Source organism: Taudactylus pleione, unplaced genomic scaffold (assembly GCF_031769625.1).
Source record: "Taudactylus pleione unplaced genomic scaffold, aTauple2 ptg000360l, whole genome shotgun sequence".
Taxonomy (NCBI): domain Eukaryota; kingdom Metazoa; phylum Chordata; class Amphibia; order Anura; family Myobatrachidae; genus Taudactylus; species Taudactylus pleione.
Window position 1 is genome coordinate 6,675,040 of NW_028284761.1, and position 9,673 is coordinate 6,684,712.

Genomic DNA, 9,673 nt, shown 5'->3' on the forward strand with positions numbered 1-9,673 from the left:
TTATATCCTGTGAGGTGGTGGTGTATCTCCCTGGGGCTGTTCCTATATGCTTCCCTTGGCTGCAGGATGTACTAAATAACTGCCTGTATTACATGCTCCCACTAGCCCAGCTATGGAGCTGAGTTGCCCAATGACCTGGTGCCCCCTTGGCCACCACAGATAGTAATTCTTTTGGTCCTAACCCTATTACCTCATCTCAACATTACCTTTTTTTTTTTTTACTATGAGACTGTTTTTGAGCATTATCTGAATTAATTTGTGACTGATTACCTCCATCTTGTGGTCAGATGCTGCCAATGCAAGTTTTAAGTATTTACTTTGCCATATAAGTTCTTGCGGAGATGTTGGTCCCTTTGGTTCCCTAGTGCCTCTATGGGGACTGACGGCTGGGGATAACTTCTGCACCTGTTCAAAGATGTCTCAGCAATCTCTTTTATGAACCCTATCATACACATCATCAACTGTAATAACTCGCCGTCTCTAAATACTTATTCAGCTACAGATACCTTGGATTCTTTCTCCCTCTGTGAATGACCTGCCCCTCTGGTCATCTGGCATGCTTATTTGATCCTCCTGGGCCTCCTTCACAAGGGAACAGCTATAGCTTATACTCTACATACCTACACTCTGGTACTTGAGAAGTCCTTTCATGAGTCGACGGAGAGATCGGTGCGTCCAAGTCTTCTAAGGACTCCTCCAGTGCTGATCTCCGTCGCTTCCTCCACTCTCAAAAAGACCCCATCATGAGCGCCTCCCCATGTCCTTCCTCACCGGCCAACTCTGCGAATTCTGTTACCCCGTCTGGGATTGATGATCTCTCAATTACTCCTGGTCAAGATGAACGTCAAGATTTCCAGAGGGTTTTGCAACTCCTTTAAAACCCTGCCCACTAAAACGGATATCCCTTCTAAAGCAGATTTTGCATCTTTGGAAAACAAGCTGCGGGAGGTGGTGAACTCGGAGGTTGCCTCACTTAAAACTGAGTTGTCACATCTGGGGTCTCGTATAGTGGCATTGGAGGAATGGGGAGAGGTTGTGGATGATTTCCAACATGCCCTTGTTGACACTGTGAAAACGCAAGCTGTTGAAATACAAAATTTAAAAGCCCATTTAGATAACCTTAACAACTGGGGGCATTGAAATAACCTGAGTGTTCGAGGTATCCCGGAGGAGATTTCTCATCATGGCCTGCAGGATGTATTAACAAAAATTTTCAATGAAATCTTAGGACATGAACCCAATGATTCCATTGTCTTTGATAGAGCTCATAGAGCCCTACATCCTAGAGGTTTACAATCCGAGCGGCTGAGGGATGTGATCTGCCGCCTGCATTATGTCACGCAGAAAGACTAAATCTTACGGAAACTTTGTGATTTGGACAGTTTGAAGTTTGATGGTCATCCAGTCCAGGACCTCTCTTTGCATACCCTGCAACTGAGACGTCAACTCAAACCCTTAACTGATGTTCTACGTTCCCGCAATATTAAATACAGATGGGGCTATCCTTTTAGTCTCACAGCTACTAATGGAGGGAAGACAATCACCTTACGTCTCTCTGATGATATTGGCCTCTTTTGCTCTGCTCTGGACATCTCCTCGGGAACGTCTCATTTCACCTCTGGCCCCTTTTCAGATTGTAGGATCCCCCCCTAGTTCTTGGAGAAGACTTCAACCTACTTCGCCTGCCTCTGTGACATCCCAGGCTGCTGGAACATTACTTTTTTGGTCTTCTGCTTCAATTTAACTTGGCTCAACTGACCATGCACTTTGGGACTTTCCTACATGAGCTGTGATTAGCCTGTGTTGTTCTGAGAAGTATAATATTGTGCTAGTTCTTGTTTGGGGGTCTGTTGTTTGGGGTCTGTTGGCTGCCCCTAAAACCACCTGAACCAGGTCACATGAGTAAAAAGTGTTGCTTGATTAAGTCCATGGCTTGACTAGATTATTATTATTTTTTTTTTCCCCTATGTGGATTTGTCATTTATTACGGGACTTATTATAGATTTTACCCCCCCTTTCTTACTCCCCAAAATGTCCTATATAGTCCATCAGATTTTGGTACTCTTAAGGTGCGTACACACGGACCGATATATCGTTACGATATGAACGATAACGATATCATTCAACGATATATCGTTCATTTTTTATGCAGTGAACGATCAACGATGCGCGTTCCCGCATGAACGATAACGATATCTATGATCGTCCGTACATGCAGGTCAATCTGGACGATATCGTCAACTTTGCCTGTTCAGAGATGTGGCAGGATGACTCACTGAAAGATATCTTTGAACGATCTATGAACTATAACTATGAAAGATATCTTTCAAGTCGTTGGAGGCACAGATCGTTCCGTGTGTATGCACCTTAATGGTTAGATATGTTTGCTCTTTGATCCTATGCCTGTTTGTTTTTATCCATGCCCATTCTGGTTACTTATTGAGAATGTTGCTGAGGTATTTTTTGATAGCTTTCCTTAGTTTTCTACAGCTGGTTCTAATCATTTTCATAGATTCATCTGTTCATGAACTCTTTATGGGTTGTATTGGTTGTCTTTCCTGTCCGTCCCGTTACCTCCTTACACCGCATAGGTTGATCCTGCTCCTAGTGGTGAAACTGGATTTTGCCACTATGCTGCCCATGAGCAGTGTTATTTGTCTCCTACTCTCTCTTATACATGATTTATGTTTTCTCTACCACTGTTTGTTGTTCTCTTCTTCTATTTCTTGTCCTCTTTTTCTTTCCCTTATGCCTCCTATGCCTGACCTATTGTTCTTGTGTTTTCTACTCATGCCGCAGCTAAAGATCGTCTCGCCATTACACCCTGTATAGTGAATACTTTTATCACCTGTAATGACTAAATTAAATATGGTCTCTATTAATGTGAGGGGTCTTAAAGTTCCTGAGAGGTGGTCACGCGCATTGTGAGAATTGAAGCCTGGAAAGGCTGATGTTGCGTTTCTCCAAGAAACGCACTTTAAAGAAGGTGCTGCACCGCCTCTCGGGAATAGAGACTTTCCATGTGGATACTTTTCCAATAATCCTGAAGGCAAATCCCTGGGAGTTGCAATTTTATTTGCTACTCATACTCTCATTACCGATTATCATTTGTTTACCAATGATTGCAGGCCAGGTTTTATTGATAAAAGTTTAAAGTGTTTACACAGGTCTTTACTTTTGTTAATGTATACACACTGAACAAGACCCAACCGGCCTTTTTTTGAAAGGTCCTTGAACCTTGTCCAGGCACATGTTGAAAGTGTGTTGGTTTTTGGAGGGGACTTAAATTGGTCCTTAGACTCCCATCTCGACTCATCTAATCAATCACCCAGGTACTCTGACAAGTTTCACCGTAGGGTGAACAGATATGTGGCATATTCAACATTCCAATACATGAGACTATTCCTTTTTTTTCTCATCCCCATAAGATGTACACCAGACTAGATTATCTCTTTATCTCGCATAGATTTCTTCAACTGATGAAGGACACAAAGATTGGTCATATCTCCTGGTCTGATCATGCTCCCATGTCACTGAGACTTACACTTCTATCTTCTCACCAAACAGGTTTTTCTTGGAGGTTGAACGAATTGCTGCTCCAAGATTCTTATTGCCAACAACAGATTTGGTCGGCTTTGGAGGAGTATATAGCCACTAATGATCTCCCTGGTATATCCAAGATTACAGTCTGGGAGGCGCATAAATGTGTCTTACAGGGGAAGCTAATTCAGTTGGGGACATATTTAAAAAAACAACGTCTAGCGGCAAGAGATGCCCTGGTCCAGAAGGTTCAGGTCTTAGAACTTTCGCACAAATCCTCCCTTTCTTCTGAGATTTTCCAAGCCCTCTTGGATGCCTGCCATGAACTTAACATGCTTATGTTAGATCAAATGAAATCAGATGTCTGTAAATGTCGTAGTCGATACTTTCTCTGGGGGAACAAACCAGGTAGGCTTCTGGCTAAGGCGCTACGTGATCAACGTGCAGCCACATTTATTGCCCATGTAAAGTCACACTCTGGCTCTCTATGTGACTCCACAAAAGATATTGCTGCAGCATTTCAGTCTTACTATTCACAATTGTACAATCTAAAAGATGCCAGGGCGGGGGCAGATATGCTGTCACAGTAGGCCTCCATCGAGGCTTACCTGGAAGAGATTGGTTTTCCCACCTTGGCTGATACAGAGCTAGGGTCGTTTGAGGAGCCATTTACTTTAGAGGAACTAGACACAGTTATTAAATCAACCCCTAATGGTAAAAGTCCAGGCCCTGATGGGTTTTCTATTGCTTATTATAAAATGTTAGGAGAAGTTTTGTCCCCCCTGATGCTCCGTGCCTTCAATGAGGTTTCAAATCTTTCCTGTTTCTCCTCTCACTCTCTGCTTGCCCATATCTCAGTCATACCCAAAGAATGGAAAGACCCCGCCCTTTGCTCCAGTTACAGACCCATCTCCCTGTTAAACATCGATTTGAAGCTCTTTGCCAAGCTGTCTAACCGCCTCAAACTGTTTCTCCCCAATCTGATCCATTCATATCAGGTGGGATTGTCCCTGGTCCCGAGGCCAGGGACAATACCAGAAAGGTACTAGACCTGATCCATGTGGGCAGTTTCCCAGAAGATCCCAGCAAAACTTTTGTCTACAGATGCAGAAAAGGCGTTTGACAGGGTAGAATGGGACGTTTTGATGGGAGTATTGGAGCATCTGGGTTTGGGTCAGGCGGGGATTCAGAGAATCCGAGCTCTTTATTGGGCACCTTCCGCCTGTGTGAGGATTAATGCAGACCTGTCTGAACCAGTTTTGATCTCCAGTGGCACTCGTCAGGGCTGCCCTTTATCTCCACTTGTATTTGTTTTATGCATGGAGGCCCTGGCGATGGCCATTCGGCTAAAAGTTAATATAACTGGGTTGTATGTTGGAAAGAGGGAATACAAACTAGCCCTCTTTGCAGACGACCTTTTGGCCGTACTTACTAACCCATGGACTTCAATCCCCAACATCTTGGAATTTGTCCAAATCAATTGCGCTTAATTTCACAGTAGATCAGATATGCATGAATGACATACAATCTTTCTGCCACCCTACGGATATAAAATATCTTGGCGTAATACTTCACAAAGACCTCTCTCAAGTGTTCTTTTCTAATTTTCTCCCTCTGCTTGCTAAGCTTCGAACAGATCTCTTTACCTGGCATTCCAAGAGGATCTCGTGGACAGGTAGGAGTTATTAAAATGAATGTGCTTCCTAGGGTCCTTTATCTCCTGCAAAAACTCTCCCCATTAAAATACCCTGTTCCTGGTTTACCGTGCTTCATCGTATTGTTCGTGACTTTGTTTGGGCGGGGCGTAAACCTTGCTTCAAGCATGAGGTCCTTTATAGGAGGAAGCATGAAGGGGGTCTACAACTGCCACATTTCCTCTCTTATTATTGTGCAGTCCTACTCACTAGGGTCTTGGCATGGAGTAAACTACCTAATAGAAAGCAGTAGGCTGATATCGAAGCAGCATCTCTTCCTTCAGTTGACTCAGGTTTTCCTTGGCTTCCGGTTCTTCCCCGGAATACACATCCTTTATTAGGCCCAAGTGTCTCTTTGCTGGGGGCATTTCCGTTCTTAACCTCTCCTTTCCCCTATCCCTTCTCCTTTAACCCCTTTATTTGGTAGCCTGGGATTTCCTCCCGGGATTCCGAATAACTCATTTCAACTGTGGCAGACACAGGGGATTCTTAAGGTTAACCATTTGTTTGATGGATCAGGGGTTATGAGTTTCCCCTCTATTCAAGCTAAGTGAGGTTTGCCTAATAGTGAGATTTGGAAATATCTTCAATTAAAACACTTTCTCTCAAGCTTGGGCTCCCCTAAATAGGCGGGGGACTACCCTGTTTGAAAATGTGTATGTCTCAAGAGTCTCAGTCACACCCTTTGTCCTCTATTTATACAATGCTGATTGAACGGCTCTTTTCTGTTAGACATAAAATGTATTTGTGATTGGGAAACCGATCTACATGGATTAGTAGGAGAAGATGACTGGCCAGAAATTTTCAGAAATACTTTCTCCACCTCATCGAATATGTTAGTAATGAAGACACATTACAAAGTTCTTTCTCACTGGTATCGCTGTCCCAGCCAGCTAGCTAAAATGTATCCAGGAGTCCCTAGCACTTGTTGGAGATGTGGGATAGCAGTGGGAACCTCATTACATATTTTGGTGGGAATGCTCTACCCTTAGACCTTTTTGGGAAAAGGTAATTGAGACGGCTAGTCTTAGTCTCCAGGAAGATCTGCCTTCCTGCCCTAGTTTCTGACTATTGAATCTCATATGGAAACCTCATGCTCACTTTAAAAAGACTTTACTTCGTCCTATATTAAGTGCTTCCAAGGCTGTCATCCCTGTCCATTGGAAAACTAATTCATGACTGAATGGTGTACATGTCTTAATCATTATATGTCTATGGATGATCTAATTTTACCCCATTCAGATAATGGCCAAAACTTCAGAGTGATCTGGTATCCATGGTTGCTTTACAAAGATTCTGAGAATTATAAGACGCTCTGTCATGGTTAAGGATAGAAGCGGCAGATTTTGGAAGATATCCCGCTGGTCTCTCGCCGTAGTTGGTCTGGTATATAGTTTTGTTACCTGGTAATGAGGCTCCCTTTTTCTTTCCCTTTTCTTAGTTTCCTCTTTTCCTTTTCTTTCTTGCTCTCTTCCTACTATACTGCCTTTAGTACTCACGGTAATTTTCTGTTCGATTTATTTAGGTTTTGTTATAAAATGTGACCTTATTTTGTATTTTCATCACAATGATTTTCTATTTTAACAGTTGGAATTCTGTGTGACAGCTTTGGCATATGTATTATATTTTGGTCTTCGCTAAATAAATAATGCTAAAATAAAACAGAATGTAGTGGAATAATGAACGCTAGAACATTAAAAGAACAATATAATAAAAATTTACAAATAGAGAAAAAGCTTTAACGAATGCTTCAGAATACAACACTGTCATATTTCCTACAAAACAACAAACCTACAACTATCAATATGGAGAACGAAGAGGTCATGGCCTCATGGCACCCCTCATTTTTTTTTTTTTTTCTTTTTACTCTGGGGCCATGGCCAATACTCCCGAAGATGCTGGAGAGCCCCCAGAGACTTTCCCCACATTGTAGATGGCGTGCGCATGCACTGCAGAGAAGCGTGTTGTGCTCCCCACCACCGCGACCCGCAAGTGGGACATTCCTAGAATAGAAAGACATTTGAGAGGTATGACTTGTATATCAAATATCAATATAAAACTGAACAGGAGAGGTGGTGAGTTGGATATCTGAAAATCATGGATCTAAAGGATGGTTAGGTGACCGTGGTAGGGAGCAACCATGTAAAAAAAATGAGCCTTGGCTTTGTCGGGATCTGTATAAATGATCCACAATGTCTGCATGAAACCTGGCAGCAAAGAATAAGACAAATTTAAGATTATTGTTCACAAGATGGCGGCAGACTGGAGAAAACGCCCAGAGTACGAACATGTTGTCGAAGAACTACGGCGGAGCTTTGAGGCTCTTGGTGCATGTATGTCCGTGAAGAGGCATATCCTCAGCTCGCATTTAGACTACTTTCCTGAAAACTGCAGTGATCTCAGCGAGGAGCAAGGAGAATGCTTTCATCAAGACATTCGAATGATGAAAGAGAGGCACCAGGGCCACTGGGATGTGAATATGCTTGTGGACTATTGCTGGTGCCTCAAAAGAGATGTTCCAAGTGCAAAACACACACAGATGTCTTTGAAAAGGTCCTTTCCTCCAGAATAACTGTATTTGTCTACCACGTCATATGGTGCATACACACGGTCCAACTTCGCAGGACGATATGAACGATGATGATATCGTTTACTTTTTTTTTTTGCATTGAACGACCAACGATGCGCTTGGCCGTATGGACGATAACGATATCGGAGGTCGACCATACATGCAGGCCAACTTGGTCTAGATCATCATTTAAATACTGTCCGATATCGTTCATCATTCATGATAGTTGATGAAATCGTTCAATATCGTTCATTTTTAAATTAGAAAAAAAAAAACATTCAATGATATTGAGTGCGCACCCCCCCTAATCCAGCTATGACAAGCAGGCAAATCAGGGGTCAGCAGTCAGGTACAGGGCAGGACTCTGAACTCCCAAGTGGCCTGACCCCTTCAAAGTCTCGGGGCCTGGCACAGGTGTGCCCCTAGTATCCCCGTCGCCAGGCCACTACTAGTAATGGAGAGAAGTGCTGAGCTCCGAAAATAGAGCACATTCATTTTTCCATACACCTCTCTGACCAGGGTCCTCCTGCTTTTTATGTTAGGCGGACAACGAGGGTATCACATAAGGTGTGAACACATCTAATAATATTAAACAATGTGCAGGCAAAACAAATATATACTTACACAGTATACAATTCTACCTATAACCACTGCACAACACATTGACAGAGTACAGATGTGTCCACATATGTCTATCCTAAGTGCGCTACAAGTCTCGCCACACAACGGGGGAGTGCCGCGTGACTCTGTAGCGCTGAGTGTCTCTTTGTGCGACATTTTACCTTCACATGTGTCTTATCCACACAGTGGTGAGAACAGAACGCACAAAGCAGCTTCTGCTGATTAAAATGTTATGCGGCATGCCGGGGGCGATAAAAGTGTCAAAGCGTAACGCAGGTGTCCTAAGGCGAGCTCAGGGAGGACAGAAACCTCCCGTGGAGCAGAAGGGCATGTAAAATGCTACATTATAGTGCCAGCTGCTGTGTTTCGCATGCAGGTACACCCGCAGTTGTACACAGAATATAGGAATGCCGCTCATCATTTTAGTCAGCAGAAGCTGCTTGTACGTTACATTCGCATCGCTGAATGCATCTGAATGTAAAAATTTGCACAAAAAGACGATCTGCGCTACAGAGTCACGCCACGGAGCGGCTAGAATCGCTGTTCAACGCGCAAGGAGGCCAGATGTACAGATGTGTCCTCATCCATCTAGCCTCCTTGCGCGTTAAACAGCCCTTCTAGTCGCGCCATGCCATGGCGTGACTTGGTTTGCGCAGAGTGTCTTTTCGTGCAATTTTTCGACTTCAAAAGAGTCTTATTCGCACAGTGATGCGAAATGTTAGCACAGGCAGCTTCTGCTGATTAAAATGATATGCAGCATGCCTATGTTCTGTGAGTGACTGCGGGTATATCTGCATGTGAAACACTACGTTACAGTGTCAGACGTAGCATTTCACATGCAGATACACTCTGTCACACTCAGAGCATAGGCATGCTGCATATCATTTTAATCAGCAGAAGCTGCCTGTGCTAAATATTCGCATTTGAAGGTAAAAAGTCACACGAAAACACGCTGGGCACTACAGAGTCACACGGAGCTCCCAGGTTGTGTGGTGCAACTTGTAGCACATGAGGATAGATGTATGTGGACACATCTGTATAAGCAGAAGATAGAATTGCAGATCCAGCTATTGAGAAGACCGTAAGCCTCAGTGATGAGCAGCGCTCGCAGGAAGTACTGTAGGACAGTGGGGAGTAGAGAGGATAGAAAGGCAGAGGGTCTAGGAGGCCATGAATGAAGCAGTTTTAGAGGGCACATTTGAAACCGTGGAGACCAGTAGATAAATGAATAGGAAAGAAATCCCCTTTC